This window comes from Pan troglodytes, chromosome 9 (assembly GCF_028858775.2).
Source record: "Pan troglodytes isolate AG18354 chromosome 9, NHGRI_mPanTro3-v2.0_pri, whole genome shotgun sequence".
Taxonomy (NCBI): domain Eukaryota; kingdom Metazoa; phylum Chordata; class Mammalia; order Primates; family Hominidae; genus Pan; species Pan troglodytes.
The window spans coordinates 41,589,485-41,610,690 of record NC_072407.2 but is presented as its reverse complement, the minus strand read 5'-3'; positions in this window follow the sequence as shown (position 1 = coordinate 41,610,690).

Here is a 21,206-nt window from a genome sequence, read left to right as displayed (position 1 = left end):
TTAGGAGTCAGTTCAATTCTGTCTTTGGCTAATGTTGAATATTGGCTCTAGTTCTCTTCTGCAAATAACCGATAACTATCCCCCATTAGCTCTAAACTGTGTTTTCTCTCATCATTAACATGAAAATGACACTGTGTATGTTATTCCACATAAAGGTTTACAGGATGGAAGTAAATATGACTTTGCTTTTTTAGAAAATATATTTGGTATTGACATTCTATCAACATTAGCTAGCATTTACTTTCTCTGGAAGCACACACACACAAAGTTAATTCTCCAGGTACATTACCAAGAACTATGATTTTGTATAGTCTACACAGTGTGTACATTTTCCTAAGAATTCTCAGACTGTGATTTCTTCTACCTATACATCAACTATAACAAGCATGCTACATGGTGAAATTTTTGTAAAAGACACAATGGTAATATAAGTATGAGAAAGCCGTAGTGGTTAAATGTGGTATCTAGCACCAAACTGCCTAGGTTTGAATTGACTTTGCCACTCATGCGCTATATAATTAGGGATAAATTACTTGATTGATTTCTTAGTGAATCAGTTTCTTCATTTGCAAAGTAGGTATAACAATAAAACCTGTATCATTAGATAGTCACGAGGGTTAAAGAGATTAAAGTACTTAGAGGCACACCTAGCATATATTAGTGATATATGGGATGAGCTATAATTATTAGTCAACATTTATTGTATGCTTAATATGTTTCAAAGAGTTTCATGTAGATTATGTAATTAAATTATCAGAATAGAGCTATGAATTGATTCTGTTTTTATTCTTCTTTTAGAGATGAAGAAACTGAAGACAGAGTGACCAAATCATTTGTCTGAGGCTGCACAGATAGTGAGTGCTAGAATCACGGTTTTTATCCAGACCTCTGGGCTGCCTTAACTGCCACAATACTTCCCACCTAGTACATATGATCAAACTTCACTAAAAATCAGAAAAATTGAATTGATTCTGTATGAAGTCATAAACAAATTCCAGGATTTCCTAAAATATTTCAAGGAATTTTATTTTCAGATGCAGTATTGAAAATTAAACTTGCATGCTGAGAAATTACAGAGTTCTGGAGGCTGATTATGAGAACTCAGTAAAAAAAGTAGAGGTTTCAGAGATGTGAAGCATGTTTATTAACTGCAAAACATTTAAACTGTGGCATGTTTTCAATGTTTTTTTTTAGAGTCAAGGACCTAAATGTTTTATATTCGAGAACGCTTGAGGAATCTGAGGAAAAACATAAAATTCACCCCAGAAAGACATACTTATGTACAATTTAGAATATAATTTTGAGTGTTTGTGACCACCCCCACCAGAACCCTTTCTACTTTCCAGGATAAGAAGCCCTGACTAACGTACTATGTAAAGTTCTATCTAGCACCTTTGCTGCATCTTATCTAAAAACCCAATGTATCAAGACATACAGACATAAAAAATACATCTACTTGCAAATTTATGTTAGCCCCCATTTTTCAGATATGAAACTTGAATAGATGCTTTAAATATTTACCATTTGATTTTACAAAAAGAAAGTCAAACGAACAAGCCCTCCCTTTAGTTTTAACTACAGCCTCATCATGCAACTTTCAGTGTTCTGAAGTCAAATTATGTTCACCTGGGGACAGAATTCCTATTCTCATAAATGATTTTTTAAAACAATAGTTAAGGAAAGCCACTTATTTCCTGCAATTTTTAATGAAGTGGCAGGGCTGACTGCTCTGATTCTGGTTTATTTTGGGAACTTGGTGCATAACTCCCTGAAGAAGTAAGCTACATTATCCTCCGTATTACTCTCCTCAGAGCCTGCTGCCTTCTGAAGTAGATCCTTATTTCATTTTAACAAGTAAGGCTCTGTAAATTCCAAAGTCTTAAAATCACCAGCATTTCAGAAATGCAGCTCGGCCCATCTCTTCTGTATAATAGGCAAGGTTTTTCACATATTCTAAGCCAAGCATATCATCCTAGACATTTTAAGAATGAAATGAGTTTCTCTTAGAAAAAAAAATGCATAAGTGATTGTTACAGTTTGCCAAAACAGCACTATCCTAAACTATGGGATATTTTAGTAAAAATAAATATTTAAGGACTTTGAGATTTTTTTATGTGAGTAGAAACTAATTTAGGTCTAAGTTGCTTATGGTTTGTAATTAGCTAATTCCATTTTAGCCATTTAAAAAAGAATAACATTTAGTTTTTCTGAACTACAATGTTAAAAAAATACATATATACGTATGTATTTGTGATTATGTGCTGTAATAAAAATTACATACTTGATCTCTGCCTCTGGTTTCTGGCACATGGTCCATAAAGTCCCTGGAATCCCCAGTGATAAGGGTCTTTCATATGCTAATGACCCAAATTCATTAGCATATGAAAGACACTTTATTTAGGGGCTGGGGGTTCGTAAATAGCTTCTAGATAGAGGATGGTCACTAGAAAGACCAGGGCATGATTAGAGGGTTGGGGCTCCAAGCCCTACCACCCTAACCATCTTGGAGAATTTAGGGGCTAAAAGTTCTGTTAATCAATTATTACCTCTGTGAAAAAGCTGGGTGAATCTGTAGTATTCTTAAGACACAGTATTCTTAAGTTTTAGCACTGATTCAATTTAGACTACAGATTTTCAAAAATCATTTACGTTAGAAAAATAAGGGAGAATAATAAACTTGAGTGAATTTAGTCTTTTTCCGTCTATTATTCAATAAAAATAATCAAATTAGATTTTTTTATATTCCTACCAGATACATCATTTTTTCATTTAAAAATATGAACAGTACATAAACAAGACAAACTAGATGTAATCTTCTATAGGAGTCATTTTTTTTTTAATCAGAGCAATGACAAACAATGATAGCTTTAAATATTTATTTGGGACAAAAGGAACTATTAATTATATGTCATGAAATACAAATACATACACACACATACAAACACACATACATAATTTTTCTTAAAGAGCTACAAATTAGTTGATCCATCTTATGTGTGTATATGAGAACCATTTATTGGAAAACTCTAATATTATCGGCATGAAAATAGGCCAGGCGGGGTGGCTCATACCTGTAATCTCAGGACTTTGGGAGGCCAAGGCAGGTGGATCATGAGTTCAGGAGTTCAAGACCAGCCTGGCCAAGATGGTGAAACCGTGTCTCAAGTAAAAATACAAAAATTAGCCCATCACAGTGGCAGATGCCTGCAATATCAGCTAGTCAGGAAGCTGAGGCAGGAGAATCACTTGAATCCAGGAGGCGGAGGTTGCAGTGAGCTGAGATTCACGCCATTGCACTCTAGCCTGGGCGACAGAGCAAGACACCGTCAAAAGAAAGAAAGAAGGAAAGAAGGAAAGAAGGAAGGAAGGAAGGAAGGAAAGGAGGGAGGGAGGGAGAGAGGGAGGGAGAGAAAGGATGACAAATTTTTCAAACACTTAAAACCTTTGTTTTCCCTCCCTAGTGTTTTATTATGTTATATATTTTAATTGACAATATTTTATATGATTTGGAAGATAATTTAGTAAAGGCTTATAAAAATGATATTACATTTTTATAATATCATTATTATAAAAATGATATTACATTTTTATAATATCATTATTATAAAAATGATATTACATTTTTATAATATCATTATTATAAAAATGATATTACATTTTTATAATATCATTATTATAAAAATGATATTACATTTTTATAATATCATTATTATAAAAATGATATTACATTTTTATAATATCATTATTATAAAAATGATATTACATTTTTATAATATCATTATTATAAAAATGATATTACATTTTTATAATATCATTATTATAAAAATGATATTACATTTTTATAATATCATTATTATAAAAATGATATTACATTTTTATAATATCATTATAAAAATGATATTACATTTTTATAATATCATTATAAAAATGATATTACATTTTTATAATATTATTATAAAAATGATATTACATTTTTATAATATTATTATAAAAATGATATTACATTTTTATAATATTATTATAAAAATGATATTACATTTTTATAATATCATTATTATAAAAATGATATTACATTTTTATAATATCATTATTATAAAAATGATATTACCTGTAGACAAAATAGTAAATTGTAAAATATCTAAGGTTTTGTTTATTTTAATAAGATAATCTAAAATGACAAAAGAAAACATAGATTTGTCAGCAACCAAGATTCAGTACCCTGAGGCAAATGCACCCTTTTAGAGAAAAAGGTGTTCTGAAGATGCATTCCTACCTTATAGGTCTTGATGGTACTCAGATTCCATTTGCTGAGTATTTGAAAGGTTGAATGAATCTGCTTTTTGATAAGGCTGTATTGAAATAGAGAAAATGGGCTTTTTCCTCTTCTTTCTTCATTTCTTATATTTTATGAATAATGATACTCTTAAAGAAACATAATGGGGTTGTTTATGATAAGTATGGTCTTAAGGCATCCTAAGTAGAGTCAATTCTAAACCAAGCAGTCTGCAGAAATGGGTCAGTCCCAGAGATTCTGCATTTGAGCTTCATAATTCCACTTGTATGAACAAAAGTATATGACTCAGGCTGCTACGCACTGTTCCTGTTCTGACTCATGCATATGTACTATATACATATATATATTATATGCATCAAGTATATTTGAAACCTAGATATAAAAATATTTAATATAGAACACTCATAAATATTTCAGCTGCTTGTGTTTGTTCACCAAACACTTAAGTTATATTTACCAAATGCCAGGCACTATTCTAAGAGTTGTTTGAATAGTGATTAACTGTGAATAATACATGGTATTGTTATCTCTATCACACAGGTGAGGAAACTGAGGCATTAGAGTTGTTAACTTACCCAAGGTCACAGCTAGACAATAGCTGATGGCATCTAGAGGATGATGGTTACCAGGAATTGAATAAGATGACTCTGGCCATACATGCTGCTGTCCCCATTGTGGTTCAGATATTGGAAAGGCTGACTTCTTGTCTAGTTACATTGAAAAATGTAGGTACATGACATACTTTATTGAAGTTAGCAAACACTTTATTTAGCATACCCTTAGATTCAAAGTTCTAGGACATGTTTGCCTTCACCTAGGAGGCCAAAAATGGGTGCACTGTTGGGCCAACAATTCAAGAAATATAATTGTCTGCCATATCTCAAAGCAAAAAAAATCAGTCTTATGGGATCTTTTGTATCATTCTACTTTGTCTTCCTCTAAATCACTGGAGAATTCTTTAAGACTCTGAAAATGTTCAGGGATCATTACTTTTTTGAAAGATAAATTGCTGATTCAGGCTTAAGAGATACTTTTGGCCCAAAACAATATCCCCTGCTTTCCCAGAAATAATTACATAGCCCTACTGCTGTGGTTTGGTGGTAAGAGACCTGATCATTATGAGTGAGTGCTGTCTCTGGCATTGACCGGAAACATTCTGTGGATGACATTTTGTGAACTTCTACAGATTTGAGTCTTTTGCAGAAGGCTACCAAAAAAGGTTCTAGGGCACTGGCAATCTGGAGATGGGCTGTCAATCTGCAGAAAGTCCAGGGGTAAGGGATCATCATAAAATTCCTGGGCATAGTCTGGTTGGTAAGTATCAGGTTTTGCCAACAGCCATGACTGGCAAGATACAGGCATACCCATGACCCCAAATTGTTAAAGAATTACAAACATCTGCAAGTCTGCTACGATGCTGGAAGCCCTTAATTCCCCACTTGGCCTAATGTCTCATGCCATTATACTGCTTGATCAAGAAGGGGGCACACTGGGACTTGGGCCCTAAAGAATAAGTGTTTACTGGACAAAAGACAGTGATGTAAACACTAGCCTTACAAATGGTCGTGCCTGGAAGACTTTTTGAATTAGATGTTTCTGTGACTGAAGAAGGAAAGATTGTTCCTTTCCTTCTCCAGGGGGAGGATAGCCAATGAATGCCCATTGGCTTGTGTTTTCTGTTGTTCAATGGGGGTGAACAATGATACACCCTGTCTGAAAATGGTTCCCTGCAGTTTACCAGGCTCTTTTGCAAACAGAGGCCCTAGTTGGAGACATGCCAATGGAAGTAAAAACAGCTTACCTATTAATGGATAGGTGGATGGTGGATGGCCTATGTGCCAGAACTACATTAGCCATAGCACAAAGCAGTACCTTGTTTAGGTGGCGTGTGTATCTCCAGCAGAGAGGGCACATTCCATCTAGCCTTCTGTCTATAGAACCACAGGCCCTGCCAGGAATGTAAAATGTACTGTAGATTTAAAACCAGTCCCAACACTGCCCTTAGAGAAACCCCACCAAATAAGGTAAGGAGATGGGAACCACTCAAGGATGCTTATTACACAGATGACTTCAGTGTGGGTCAACCACCCAAGTGGACTGATATGGCTAGGCAACCAACCACCAATATCATATGTCTGGAATTGGGAACACGATACAGCAGCCAATGGACAGAGCTACAAGCTAAGAGTTGAGTGATTGTGAAAGAGCCACATCCAGTAACTCTGTGTCCTAATTTCCTGGGAAGTCCTGCAAATTTGCCAGACCCACATCAGCTGTAGCACAAAACAGGTGAACCTTGTGAATAAATCAATGCGAAAAGTATCAATAATCCATAAATGGAAGGCTGTTATGAAGGGTAGAGTTATGGGCAGACATTTGGGACTGATTACAACCACCAGGGGCTGAAGTTACAGTGCCCCATATAGCAGCTCACCAACAACCATTCCCTAATGGAAATATGGAAGCAGATTTGGCCCAAGCCTCGTCAATAGTCACCTCCGAAGAAGCAGGTAAAGCACATTGGATATATCATGAGGGAGGTCCTAGGGGGCTGCATTCTACTTGGAAACTGGCCCCCAAATCAGGCTTATCAGTGTCCAAACAAAACATTAAAAAAATTCAAAATTACCCTGCCTGTTGCCACGCCTATTCACAGCAAGTGCTGTTGAAACTAGAAAATTCCCTTGTCCCTCTCGTAGGGCATGCAGTGAAAGAGTGGCTCGCTTCTTCGGTGCTCCACTGCTCAAACCTCTAGGGGGAGCATGCAGACCGGCACGTTGTGGGGCCTCAACCCCATGGCCATGTCTAGGGGTGAATGTTTACAGTTCCTGAAGCACCAGTGGGCATGTGTTACAGGGTGCTCTTTTAAATTTAGCCATCAGTAGGCAGCTTGTATTAGTCAGCTCAATTGGACCCCATGCCTTATCACAAGAAGAGAGAGTTTTCTGTATTTGGGGTTTCTTGCCTTGGTGTACCAAAAGAATCGCATCACACGTGGGCTTGGAGAATGAGGGCAAGGTTTTATTGAGTGGAAGTAGCTCTCAGCAGATGGGAGAGTGGCAGGGAGATGGAGTAGGAAGGTGGTTTTCCCCTAGAGTCCAGCCGCTTTGCAGCCCAGCTCTCCCCCAACGGTCCCAGCCAAACTCCATGTCGTTCAGCCAGTTGATGGCCTGCTGGCATCCAGCGGTGTGCTCCAATGCTGGTGCATTTCTCTTGACGTCCAGCTGAGGCAGGCAAATAGGATCTAGAGGCAGGGAACATAAGGCCAATTCACACTTCAGCTATGAGCTATATCCTCTCCATAGGGCGTATGCAGAGTAATTCACTTTAACTTTATTTCATCCTCTTCATTTATACAGGGCGTACCCAAAGTAACAAATGGAATCCTCTAGAGGGTATGTAAACTCCCCCAAATTCTGTAAAGGGGACTTTGAGCCCCTATGCTTGGGTCCGCTCGCACACTCTGGAGTGTTCTTTTATTCTCAGTAAATCCCTTCATTCTGTCCTTGCTTTATGTGTTTTGTCCAATCCTTTGTTCAAGATGCCAAGAACCTGGACACCCTCCACCGTTGACACAGCCACCTGTATCTGTGCCTGCTAGGGTTTCAGGGGTTTTTATAGGAACAGGATGAGGGTGTGGCAGGCCAGGGTGGTCTTGGGAAATGAAACATTTGGGCGCAAAGGCAGGAGTGCCTGTCCTCACCTAAGTCCATGGGCACAGGCCCAGAGGTGGAACCCTCACCAGGGACCCGCCCTTCTCCCAGCACTTTCCTGTCCCCCTTCCCTATCACCCTGGGCCACTAGAAACATAAAAAGAGAAGAGAGAGGCATTGACACATGGAAAATTGATTATATTGGCCAACTCCCTAAGAAAAAGGGCTACCGATAGTTACTCACATGCATAGACACCATGAGTGACCTCTTGCAAGCTTTCCCGTCAAAAAAAAAAAAAAAATTAGACCTTTACTATACAGAGTCTGCAGTGCTTGCAACTCATGTATGGGACACCAAGAACAATAACCGTTGATCAATAAACACATTTCACAGGCTCCCTAATCCAAGATTAGGTAGAAAACAGGGTATTGCATGGCAGTTTATCTGCCCTACAACTCAAACAAAGAAGGACTTACAGACAGGCAAAAATGGCCTCTTAAAGGAACTAATTAAGCTCTTGACAGAACTGAGCCTGATGCAAGTCATGCGGATATGAGAAAAAAAATCAATGACTCAGAACTCAGTTCGACATGGAATGTTCTGATTTTGTGCTCCCCTTATCCCATAACACACAGGCAAAGAACCCTGGGATGGGACCTGGGATAGAAAGTGCCACCAAGCTGGACTGTTATCCGTCTTCTCCTGAGGCAGGAGGCTACCACCACCCTGGACTTGACCCTCACTTTTCTTTTTGATGACGGCCCTGGGAAGAGGCATTGGTAGTGGGCAGGCAGTGCTCCCATACACCGGAATGGCACTGGTTGGTGGATTTTAGCCAGTCCTATCACTGTGGAGTCTACAATTCCTCCCACACTGGGATACAAAGTCTGGTATGGCCCTCCTGGAAAGATTTCCAAATCAGCCAAGATCATTGCAGAGGAGAGACCTAATACCAGTTTTATTATACAAGATGGGGAGGAGCTCCCCCATGTGTTTCTAATATATTTTTATCTTTTGTTAGCTTGAGCTACCTTTTCTATTGCTGTTAAATCATCCCCACTAGTGTTTACTTAGATAACCTTGTAGAATTATTTTCCTGGCCTGGGCCCATCATACAGCCCATATGCAAGGCTGATCTAACTGCTGGGTGTCTTATGCATCAGCATTGGGCTGAACAACTTCATGGTGGACTGAGCAACTACTGGATGAAGACTGGAACTCTGTGAAGACCTGGATAACTAAACAATGGTAGAAATGAGTACCCTGGATACCCCGACATCACATGCACAAACATGTGCAGTTGGATGTGACACCAAGCAACCCTGGATACAATGTAAGTTTTTCCCTAAATATGTCCTGCAGAGCGGCCAGCACCAAAGCCAGAATTGTTCTGAAGAACACCACATCCCAGCAACAGCGGTCATACTGGCAAATGCAGGATGGCTTTGTGTGGCTCACCCCAAGAGCAGGGATGCTCTCCTGGGTTGCAGAAATCTGTTGGGAACAAAGTAACCACTCTATATACACCCAGGTAAACAACACTAAGTTTCCCCCCAACTGCCCAATGCTGATGCACAATTATACCTAGAGACCCAGGCACTTGGTTTGCCACAGATTGGTATGGTTGGGCAGGAATATATTGGATTGTCCTGAATGGCAGCCAGTGGCTCCGTGGTACTAACCTCTGGCTTTGGCTTCCCCCGGGTGGTTTGGACCGTGAGTCCACAGGTGCACTTCAGAATCTCTGACACCATCCCTGTCCCCCTCAACAAACCCATCTGGAGGTGTAGGTAGACTAGGTCTGCTTTTTCTAGATGAGATTACGTACTGACTATATTTGTGCCTTCATGAGGCTTTATTGATATTATGCAGAAGGCAGAAGTCCTTCCAAGATTTCCCACAGCTTTGAACAACACCAAGCATGGTTTGGAGGCCTTGAACATTGAAACAACTACAATGAAGAAAGTGCTCTTACAGAACGGAATGTCTCTGGACATGCTGACAGCTGTGCAAAGAGGAACATGTGCCCTGTTATTTATTTTATTTTATTTATTTATTTTTCTTTGTGAGACAGAGTTTCACTCTTGCTGCCTAGGCTGGAATGCAATGGTGCCATCTCGGCTCACTACAACCTCTGCCTCCTGGGTTCAAGTGATTCTCCTGACTCAGCCTCCTGAGTAAGTGGGATTACAGGCATCTGCCACCATGCCCAGCTAATTTTTTTGTATTTTTAGTAGAGATGGGGTTTCACCATGTGGGCCAGACTGGTCTCAAACTACTGACCTCAGGTGATCCACCCGCCTCGGCCTCCCAAAATGCTGGGATTGCAGGCATGAGCCACCACTCCCGGCCACATGTGCCCTTTTGAAAACTGAATGTCATGTATCTAGCCCAGAGGAATCATCTGAAGTTAATCAATTCCTCCTTCCTTTACAAAAGCAATTAGAGCTAATTGACCACATGAGGGGATGACCCTGGTGGTCTACAATAAAGTCATTCTTTTCAGGAAAGGGTCCTTGGTGGAAAGCTCTGCTAGTAAGCCTTTTAGGAATCATGTTCTTAGGTCTTATTATATTCACCTGTATTTATGCTGGTATAAATTTTGTTTGCAATGTTTAATAAAGTTAGGGAAAAGGACCTTGCAGGCAATCTCACCCTTTCCTGCTAGCTCAGAAAACATCACAGAAGAGGTGGCTGTAAGATTTTAAGTAAGAGCTGGTCAGGGACATGGATTATAGGGTCCCCCAGTACCCTCTTCCACTTTCTTTCTGTTTCCTTCACCATTCTGAGACGCAGCTAGCTGCACGATTTGCCCAACAGGGTTAACGCAAACCAGAACCCTGAACATTCCCAGGCAATGATAAAGGTATCTAGGCTGTTGCCTAAGACATTGAAAGAAACTGGCCCTGACCCTGAGCCTTAAAATTCCTTAAACCCTCATATAAACTCTATATAACCTGACCCCCATGCTGCCAACATAACTAGGTATAACACTCCTTTCCCTTGACATTTTTGCAAGGATTTCTGCAGCCCACTCTGTACGTTTCTTTAATAAATGCTTTGGACTGATAATTGCGACATTTAGTACTTCTTTCTTTGGAATCCCAACCAGCCCCATCTCAGGGACTATTTGGGATATTCTCTTATGGGAATGTCCCTGCCACCACTTTTAGGGTGATTTCACTCACAGGTTCTGCTGACAATACAGTATGCCTGGTTATCTTCTTTCCCTGGAAACTATCTGGAACAAGGTAGATGAGGTTATCTTGACCCCTTAAATTGAAATAAAATTAGGTATTTTAAGATCATGAATTGAAGCATGTATAAAGCATCTGCTCAGCAGGTCTGATTTGAGTGGAAGGGCCATGATGAGGTAGAAAACAAATGTATTTGTAAAAGTTTAATAGGACTAGAGTATGAAAACATACTTGATATTATACTACCATGAATCAAGGATAAGTACAATGGAGGAGTGACATATGAAGGCAGGTATTTAAAGAAGTTTATTGTCTTTTTTTTTTTTTTTAACAGTGTGGATTAGTGTGAAAAGTTTATGGCAGAGAGTGTAGAGGAGTGACTGGGAAAAAGCAAGAAATATTGCCAAGGTAGTTTTCATTATTTCTGAGATTATTTAAATAGTAAACATCACAAATTCAAATACCTTTATGGGTCATACTGATACACAACCATATTTATTAAAACACAGAGAAAGCTAAGGATTTAATGAGAAGCTATTCTACCTAAAAGCATTTAAATTCCATTAAAAAGGCAATTTCAGCCCCAGAAAAATCAATATTTATCCTCCTATATATTCTAAGATGGCAAGATGGCTGCTATAAAATGAGAAGGAAATGGATACAAAAGATTTCTTAGACAAAAAAAAAAAAAATACAACCCAATGACTAGCTATGTAAGGAGAATTAGGATGAAGCATGTGTCAATGACAGCAGCAACATTCCTAAGTTGGATTGCAGGAAAATGATGAATTTGGAGGAAGAATCATTAAAAGTTGATCCACTTTAGAAACCTTTGTTTGGTTTCCTGTTTCTTTCCAGCTTACCAGTTATGACAAGCACTCCAGCCAAGGTTTTTAGGTAAGATAGTACCTTATCATAGTCTAGCGTCCTTAAATAGGAATTATTTCTTTCTACTAACCAGGAGCTTCTCTAAAGTAGACATATTGTCAGAAGATTTTTTTTAAATTTTCAAAATCTATGCAACTCATCTCAGTGCCAGCATCCTCTTTTATCTAGGAATTGTTTATCACTGAGTCAACAACATATTTTTTCTCTTATAAGGCAGTTTTACTGAGGCTTAACATTTGATGTCACTAAATGAAAGTGATACACGACTCATATCAAAATGGAAAAAGCCAATCTCCGAACTCCATTTTAAATAAATAGAGCTTACAACCCCTTAGCGAGATGAATAAGCTTTTTGGCTTTATTGGCTTTTGACAAAGTTGTAGACACAAACATGGATTGGCTGATGCAGCAGAAATTTTGCAGTTTAGTAGTTCTAAGATACTATATTGCACTTGCTAAAATACACACAAGTATCTAATATTCTTTTGTGGAGTTAAATATGCCCTGTAACTTTCAATGAAATGCTAAAATATATATTTCTGTATGCAGATGGTCTTTGAGAATAATTTTACCTAGCTAAATGTTCATGAAGTAGTTTTATTTTTTCATGATTCCTTACTATGAATATATTGCTGTATGAAATATAAACAGACGCTACATTTTTCCTACCTAAACCATTCAATAGCTGTATAATTTGATATTTGCATCTAGAGTGACAAATTTTGCTAGGAGAGCTAGATCATGCCAAATAGGTGTTCAAATGATGTTTACAAGAAAGACATTTCATGTTTATAGTATAATGTTAAGTGGAAAAGCAGAATACAAAATTGCATGCACAATGTAGCGATTTTCAAACATGGCTTCAAATTCTTTAATATTTATTCCACTAAGAGGAAAGGTCCAAGTACCTACCCTCTTGAATCCGGAAGAGTTTGTGGACTGCTTCAACCAACAGAATGTGGGACAAGTGTTGCCATTTAACTTCTGAGACTAAATCAGAAAAAGCCGTGTTCCTGAGCCACCATGTAAGAAATCAGACTACCCTGAGACTGCCACTGTGGAGAAGCCACAGATGGTGCTCTGACAGTTCCGGCTGAGCCCAGCCCACATAGACAGGTGAGTGAAAATGCCAGATGGAACTGGACCCTGCAGATAAGCTGTTCTAGACTGTCACCATTTCATGTCCCTAGCTGAAGACCCAGATGTAGGAGGACAGAGGAAGACTGGCCTCCATGTGTCCTTTTTGAATTTCTAAACAATCAGATTCTTGTATATAATAAACTGTCTCTTTACATACTGGTGGTATGTTGTATTAACTTCACATCAGCTTTCAAAGGATAATAATTATATTTTTCAGGTCTTGTGCAAGCAAATTGTGGCAAAACAATTTTTATTTTTTAATAAAAATAAAAATTAAAAATTATTAAAAACAAAGTGAATATATTCAAAACTCATTACTTCGTAATTATTTTATAACTTGAAAGTAGAGATTATGTCTTGAACTTGAGCCAAATGTATCATGTTACATTTTAAATACTAACTTAATCAATGGTTATAATATATTCATATATTGTGTGTATATATATATATATATATATATAACCATGAAATATTCACATGGTCATAATCTATGAACCTTCCATATTTAAAAGTTGTTGATCATGTCTTAGTAATAATGAAATGTTTAAAAATTTAAGAATCCGTCATCAAAACATTTTTAGGTGTATATGCAGTATTAGAATATGGAGGTATGAATTAATAGGTCCTAGAAAAAACATTATATTTGTTTTTCTTTCATTTTAAGAGCTTGGATCTACATATACTCTGTTGAATCAGTCATATATGTCAATATCTAGTGATTATTAAAAGTAATACATGCAAATGATTTTATGATAAAAATTATTTATATTTTACATCAGTTACATCCACTAAAAATTCCAATACTTCTTGTAAATGGCCCCAAAGCCCTGATGAAAAATACTTTGCCAAACTAAACCCATGTGAAATCTAATTTCGCTAGAGCTTCTTATGAAATTAATTTTAATGCCTAATCATACAGGCTTCATGCTGACAAAATCCATACTGAAGTTAATGAGACAGGTGTCTCAAAGGAATATGTGATTTTTTATTCTCCTCAAACAGTAGTAGTTCAAAGATATGGGCTTCAATAATTTCTTCTCCACCAATCTTTACAAGAAAATAATAAAAAGCCCTCAAATGTATTAGAACTAAATCTTCGTGAAAAATTAGGCAAAGAGTTAAGTTAGGTTTACAACATCAAAATATTCAATGACAAAACTCAATTATTCCCTTTTATTTTTATAAGTAATTGTCTTTGTATTAAAATATTTTTGTTGTATGTTTTTATCTCTCCCTCTCATCTCAAATATGTTCAAGTCACACATCCTAATGAAGATGAGAAATTCTGCTTCAAAAAATAGCAGAATAGACCAGGTGTGGGTGGCTCACACATATAATCCCAACACTTTGGGAGGCCACCTGAGGTCAGGAGTTTGAGACCAGCCTGGCCAACATGGTGAACCCCATCTCTACTAAAAAATACAGAAATAAGCTGAGCGTGGTAGCATGAGCCTGTAATCCCAGTTACTTAGGAGGCTGAGTCAGGAGAATCGCTTGAACCCAGGAGGCTGAGGTTGCAGTGAGCCGAGATTGCTCCACTGCACTCCAGCCTGGGCCACAGAGGGAGACTCCATCTCAAAAACAAACAAATAAACAAACAAATAAATGAATAAATAAAATAACAGAATAGATTTAAGATACATACTAAAACTTTTTGACAAGCCATTGTGTAATTGACTGTAAATGCCAAGGTCATGATTTTATCTATAATCTGTGGAAATCTATACTCTTACTAAGATGTTCCAAAGATTAACCAAAACCAATGATTCAAATTAGTACATAAATATTTTATAAATATTTAAGTACATAAATATTTTATAAATATTTATGTACTTAAATATTTTATAAATATTTAAGTACATAAATATTTATAAAATATTTAAGTACATAAATATTTTTTAAGTACATAAATATTTTATAAATATTTAAGTACATAAATATTTTATAAATATTTAAGTACATAAATATTTTATACATTTTAATTTAAAAATACACAATTGTCTTTGCAAATATCAGATGCCTTCAATATTTTGTTTTATCTTCATACTATAAATAATGGGATTATATTTTAAAATGGTATAAATGTTTTTACCCTTTGGTAGTCTAAGATGCTTTTTAAAAATGAATATTGGCTGAGTGTGGTGGCTCACACCTGTAATCCCAACACTTTAGGAGGCCCAGGTAGGTGGATCACAAGGTCAGGAGATTGAGACCATCCTGGCCAACATGGTAAAACCCTGTCTCTATTAAAAATACAAAAATTAGCCAGGTGTGGTGGCACACGCCTGTAGTCCCAGCTACTTGGGAGGCAGAGTCAGGAAAATCACTTGAACCAGGGAGGCGGAGGTTGCAGCAAGCCAAGATCATGCCACTGCACTGCAGCCTGGCAAAGGAGCAAGACTCCATCTTAAAAAACATATATATTATATTTATCAGCCATGGTAAAAACATAAGATTCAGAAACATCTGTTCAGTACTTGACATTGTTTAGCAGTTGTCCTGCTACCACACAGTGAATGCTTACAGCTTTTAAAATAATTTGAGAGTACAAAGAGTTTCAGAGTATGACTTTACATTTTTGAAGAGGTTGTAATTGTATGGCCTTTTATTTCTAAAGAGCTTTTAAATAATGCTAAAGAAGAAAAGTCTAGTCATAAAATAATAATCACCATCTGAACATATCAAACCCAATCAAATCAGAAACAGCATTAAAGCAATATGCCAAAAATGTTCATCAAATATGCAAAATATTGTGATAGGACTTAACAAGTTCTTGGGTTTTGCAAAATAGTTTTATACCCCTACAAATTAAAGATTATCTTGAAACAAAACACACTAAATTAGAAAACAGAACTTCCTATATATTCAACAAAAAATTATAAGTTCTATTTTTTTAACAATGCAAAAAAGAAATTTTAATAGACTACTTTTTAGAAGAATTTCATGTTCATAGCAAAATTGAGCAGAAGGTACAAAGATTTTCCATATGCCCCCCCCGAACCCTACACATGCATAACCTCCCACACTATTAAGATCCTTTTCAGAGTGTCACAATTAACACAATTAATTTGTCACAATTAATGAACCTATATTAACACTTAATAATCACGCAAAGTCTGTATTTTACATTAGGGTTTACTCTCGGTGTTGTACATTCTATGGGTTTGGGTAACTGTATAATGACATGTATCTGCCATTATAGTATTGTTCAGAGTATTTTCATTGCCCTAAACGTTCTCTGTCCTCTGCCTATTAACTTCTCCCTCTCTGCTAAACCCCTGGCAATCATTGATCTTTTTACTGTCTCTGTCATTTTGCCTTTTATAGAAAGTCACATAGTCGAAAATATACAGTATGTAGTCCTTTTAGATTGGCTTCTTTAAATTAGTAACATGCATTTAAGTTTCCTCCATGTGTTTTTCATGGCTGGATAGTGCATTTCTCTATAGCACTAAATAATATTTCATTGTCTGAATGTACCACAGTTTATTTTATCCATTCACCTATTGAAGGGCATCTTGGTTGCTTCCAAGTTTTGGCAATTATTAATAAAGCTGCTATAAATATTCACATAAAAATGTTTGTGTGAACACAAGTTTTCAACTCCTTTGAGTAAACACAGTGGAATGCTTACCATATGATTGCTGGACCATATGGTAAGAGTATGTTTAGTTTGGTAAAAAACTGCCAAACTGTCTTTCAAAGTGGCTGTACCATTTTGCATTCCTATCAGCAATGGCTGAGAGTTTCTGTTGCTAGAAAACATTTTTGACTCAATAATTTTGGCTTACATGTAATAAGAGGGCAGGAATTTCCCCTGGTACCTCCCATCTGAAAAGACAAAAAAAAAAAAAAAAAAAGAAAACAGAATAAAAAGAAAAAACATGCCTATGAGAGAGTAGCTCGCAAGACATTGGATGAGGCAACAAAGGAAAGTGATTCCCACCAAACAGAATGTAAAGTCCAATAATTGAAAGAGTACTGGGTAGAGCAGTTAGAAAGAGTTTTGTCTCAACAATGGGCAAAAAAAAAAAAAAAGCTAAAATAAACGCTGCTGATATTGTCTTAGAAGATTAAAAGCAAGACTCTTTCCTATTAACTTAATAATGTTCCATAGTAATGATTAAGAATGTTATGCTGAACGCGGTGGCTCATGCCTGTAATCCCAACACTTTGGAAGGCCGAGGTGGGTGGATCGCCTGAGGTCACGAGTTTTAAGACCAACATGGAGAAACCCAGTCTCTACTAAAAATACAAAGCTAGCCGGGCATGGTGGCGCATGCCTGTAATCCCAGCTACTCGGGAGGCTGAAGCAGAATTGCTTGGTAACTTCACAAAACTTAACAGTCATGTAAAGAGGAAATCCATAATGAGTATTGGGAGAACCCACCCCCAATATTTCAATGTGGGTTCTTTCCATTTTCCATAAATGTCGGCTAGCTGAGAAATAAAGAGAGACAGTACAAAGAGAGGAATGTTATAGCTGGGCCGCCAGGGGTGACATCACATATCAGTAGGACCATGATGCCCACCTGAGTCTTAGACCAACAAGTTTTTATTAAAGATTTCAAAAGGGGAGGGGGTGTAAGAACAAAGAGTAGGTACAAAGATCACATGCTTCAAAACAACAAAAAGCAGAACCACTGATAAGGGTCTAACAAAGATCACATGCTTCTGAGAGAACAGGGAAAAGGGAAAAACAGAACCACTGATAAGGGTTCAACAAAGATCACAGGGCAAAGGGCAAAAACAGAACCACTGATAAGGGTCCAACAAAGATCACAGGGCAAAGGGTAAAAGCAGAACCACTGATAAGGGTCCATGTTCAGCGGTGCATGTATTGTCTTGGTAAACATCTTAAACAACAGAAAACAGGGTTTGAGAGCAGAGAATCAGTCTGACCACAAATTTACCAGGGCTGAGTTTTCCCAACCCTAGTAAGCCTGAGGGTTCTGCAGGAGACCAGGGCGTATCTGTCTTTATCTCAACTGCACAACACAGACATTCCCAGAGTGGCTGTTTATAGACCTCCCCCTAGGAACACATTCTTTTCTCAGGGTATTAATATTAATATTCCTTGCTAGGAAAATAATTTAGTGATGTGTTTCCTACTTGCACGTCTGTTTATAGGCTCTCTGCAAGCAGAAAAATATGGCTCTTTTTGCCTGACCCCACAGGCTGTCAGACCTTATGGTTGTCTCCCCTTCTTCCATAAAAATCGCTATTATTCTGTTCTTTTTCAAGGTGCACTGATTTCATATTGTTCAAACACACATGTTTTACAATCAATTTGTACAGTTAACACAATTATCACAGTGGTCCTGAGGTGACGTACATCCTCATCTTATGAAGATAACAGGATTAAGAGATTAAAGTAAAGACAGGCGTAAGAAATTATAAAAGTATTATTTGAGAACTGATAAATGTCCATATTAAGATGAAATCTTCACAATTTATGTTACTCTGCCGCGGCTCCAGCCGGTCCCTCCGTTCGGGGTCCCTGACTTCCCGTAACAAAGGAGAGAAAAAAATTATCAATTAAATTTACCCAGAAATTATACAGATACTAGAATTAGTGGATACTTTTTATTATAATGGCACCCATGGAAAAAAAATCCTAAAGGAAGAATTAAACATGTTAAATTGAAGCATAGAAGATATATATTAAAAAAAAAACAAGCTAAACTTCTAGAAATGAAAACTAGAATGTCTAAAGTAAAAAATATAATTAATGGCATTAGGATGATTAAACATGGCAAAAAAAAGTTTGGTGAGCATGAAAACAAGGAAAAAGAAACTACTCAAAATAAATCACACAATGAAGAATAGACGAATTAACAAATTACCAGTGAGCTGTGAAACAACTTCACATAGCCTACCTAATATTGTAAAATAGGAGATTCCAATAGGGGATGAACAGGAAAAAATAAAACGAATGTTTTTATAAAAAATTATTAAAATAAAATTTATTAAAAATAAAAATAATCATTTATTAAAAGCATTATTCAAGTTGGTATTTCAAGAACAGTTACCAATTTGATGAAAATTGTATTGCCACAGATCTAAGAAACTCAACAAACCCCAAGCTTAAGAAACATAATGAAATTAGGCTGGGCACCTTGGTTCATGCCTGTAATCCCAGCACTTTGGGAGGATGAGGAGGGCGGATCACCTGATGTCAGGAGTTCAAGACCAGCCTGTCCAAAATGATAAAACCCTGTCTCTCCTAAAAATATAAAAAAATTAGCCAGGCATGGTGGCAGGTACTTGTAATCCCATCTACTCCGGAGGCTGAGGAGGGAGAAGCGCTTGAACCAGGGAAGCGAAGGTTGCAGTGAGCCTAGATTGCGCCATTGCATTCCAGCCTGGGTGACAAAAGTGAGATTCCATCTCAAAAAAAAAAACAAAAAAACATAATGAAATCAAATACGAACAGGCCACAATAAAATTGCTTAAACAAGTGAAAATCCTAAAATCAGCAAAAGAAGAGGTGGTGGGGCTATATTAATATCAAAGTAAGTTGATAAAGAATATTACCTGGGCTTTAAAAGGTGAATTTTATAATCATAATGCAGTCCATTTATCAACAGGACCTGAACAAACCTAAATTATTATATATATATATAATAACAGAAGTTCAAAATTCATAAAACAAGAGCTGTAGAACAATAAGGAGAAATAGGCAATTCTACAAATAAAGTCAGAGATTTTAACACCTCTGCTGGTATTTGTTATAAAAATGATTTTTTAAAAATCAGTAAGTATGTAGAAGTTTAGCAACACTATCAACCAACTTGCTAGTGGTTGATATATATTTATAGAAATTTCCATCCAATAATGGCAAAATGTTCATTTTTTTCAAGTGTATATGGACCATTTACCATGATAAAACCTACTTAAAACTATAAAATAAGTCTTGACAAGTTTAAAAAGTTCTAAATTATACAAACTATGTACTATGAACACAATAAAACCAGAAAGCAATTCCAAAAAGATATCTGGAAAAACAAATACATATGTGCAAACTGAATAACTCTTATGCAAATAATCAATGCATCAAAGAAAATCTCAAAAGCAAAATTAAAATTTATTTTAAATTAAATACAAATAAAAATGCAACACATCTATGAAAATGCAAAATTACCTGCAAATTTTGCATAATAAAGCTAATGCAGTATAAGAAGGAAATTCATTGCAGTAAACATTTACATTAGAAAAGATTACATTCTCAAATGAATGATTTCAGTATCCACCTTAAGAAACCAGTAGAAGAGGAGCAAAGAAAACCCAAAATATGAGTGAAGAAATTAATAGAAGAGTCAACATCAATGAAATAGAAAACAGAAAATAATAAAATGAAAAATGATTTCTCTAAAACGATCAATAAAATTGATAACTATCTGACCAACTTGATTAGAAATTAGTATAAAAATTCCAATATCAGTGATTGAAGAGTTGACTACCATACAATCTACAAATGTTAAATGGGTGATAAGAAAATATTCTGAACATCTTTATACAAAGGCATTTGACAATTTAAATGAAATGAAATTGTGTAAATGATACAAACTACCAAAACTCACACAGAAGTAATAGAGAATCTTAAGGGCACTATATTGATAAAAATAAATGTATAACTGAAATCCTTCTTTTACAGAGACTTCAGATTCAGATGAATTCATTGGTTAACTCTAACCATTATTTAAGAAATAATACTATCCACAAATTTTGCAAAGATTTGGAAGAAAGATGATAGCTCCCACTTCATATCATCATGTCCACATTTCTTTAATTCAAAAGACGGACATTATGGGAAACTACATTTGAGCATTTCACATAAACATAGGTGCAAAAATTAAGACCAATTACAGCAAAGAGAATCAAAAAATGTATAATAAAGATAATACACTATGACCAAGTGGAATTTATCCCAGGAATGCAAAGTTTGTTTAAAATTTGAAAATTAATCATTGTCAATCATGGTATTAGCAGAATAAAATTAAATACATGATCATACAAAAAGATGCAAAATA